Source organism: Carassius gibelio, chromosome B19 (assembly GCF_023724105.1).
Source record: "Carassius gibelio isolate Cgi1373 ecotype wild population from Czech Republic chromosome B19, carGib1.2-hapl.c, whole genome shotgun sequence".
NCBI classification, from domain to species: Eukaryota; Metazoa; Chordata; class Actinopteri; order Cypriniformes; family Cyprinidae; genus Carassius; species Carassius gibelio.
In genome coordinates, this window is record NC_068414.1 from 20669647 (window position 1) to 20670091 (window position 445).

The following is a 445-nucleotide window of genomic DNA, read 5'->3' on the forward strand; positions in this document are numbered from 1 at the left end:
CGAGTGGATTTTTATTTATTTATTTATTTATTTATGTATGTATCTGTGATGGATGTGCCATGTGGGTCCATATTGACTTATTTGAGTCATTTTGATGTATTTGTGATATGGATGGAAACTGAAAGGTGTAAATGTTACTTTACTAACAGACAGCAGAATAACACCTATAACTTAAAAAATTGAGAGAAATGATTCTGAAATGCAATTCAAATTAACCAGGTGCATTTAAGATGTACAATTATTTTCTTTTGACGCAAATTCACACTATTTTTTTTTTTTCTATCACAATATACTTTGTCAAATTGAACTCAAAAATCACAGTTGCGTTCAATTTGACAGGACAAAAGCGCACAATGTCCGTGTAGAGTTGTGTCGCGCTCCTCGAACTGCGTCGTCTGGCGCGCACGAAATCACGCAAAAAGCTTCTCTGGTGGGCTGCGAGTCT